Source organism: Hylaeus volcanicus, chromosome 7, assembly GCF_026283585.1.
Source record: "Hylaeus volcanicus isolate JK05 chromosome 7, UHH_iyHylVolc1.0_haploid, whole genome shotgun sequence".
In the NCBI taxonomy this organism is placed as follows: domain Eukaryota; kingdom Metazoa; phylum Arthropoda; class Insecta; order Hymenoptera; family Colletidae; genus Hylaeus; species Hylaeus volcanicus.
The window spans coordinates 12,949,973-12,950,826 of record NC_071982.1 but is presented as its reverse complement, the minus strand read 5'-3'; positions in this window follow the sequence as shown (position 1 = coordinate 12,950,826).

Genomic DNA, 854 nt, shown 5'->3' with positions numbered 1-854 from the left:
AACTGAAGCAGAATTTTAGTAAAACGTGGGGAATTCCATCACAAAAATTACAAATGAGAACAATTGTTTGGCAATTCCAAACAAATATAATTATAGTCTAATTAAATTCTAGCAAATGGATGTTTTTCGTCGAAGGATATCCATGGTGGATTGCATGTATTACAAAAGATTCATGGACACCTAACTCGGACCAGTATCTCAACTTTGAGGGCTACGCATGAACGGTTAACATGGTCGTTTTCGCTCTCTATCGCTCCGGGTTTCTTCTTCTCTCTCGCTTGTCAGTTTCTCTCGATGGTCTTTTTGATCTTCTCGCAGCAATTGTTCCAAGCGAGAACCCGGTTGAGGCAATAACGACCGCAGGCCCAGCCTATCCTGTACCTTCTGACGTCTTAATAAAGCAATCGTCCGATTTCTTGAAACCCTCCTCCTTTCGCTCCGAGCCACGCTCTCCAGCTTTTCGAGAGCGGACGCTTTGCTTCTCCCTGCTTCGTTGTCGATCTACGTTCAACATCCTGATTTACAACGACGTTCACAAATATTTTTCATATTTCAACACTTTGTGCGCAGCTTTCCCGTATTATTTTCTTTCAACGGCGTCACGTTGAAAAGAACATTAAAATTAATAACTTAGCTGCAGATTTTATGCATTTACGATACAAGCTAATACGATAACAAATACATGCTGAATACAACCAAAATGCACACTTATGAAAAACGAAATATTAAAATAGATTACATTCAACATACGTTATGTATATTTTTTGTATGTTTTCCAATAATACTGTACTGCTATTAATATTCATGTACATTAAATGTAAGTTTCTCTATTCAACATACATTATGCATATTTT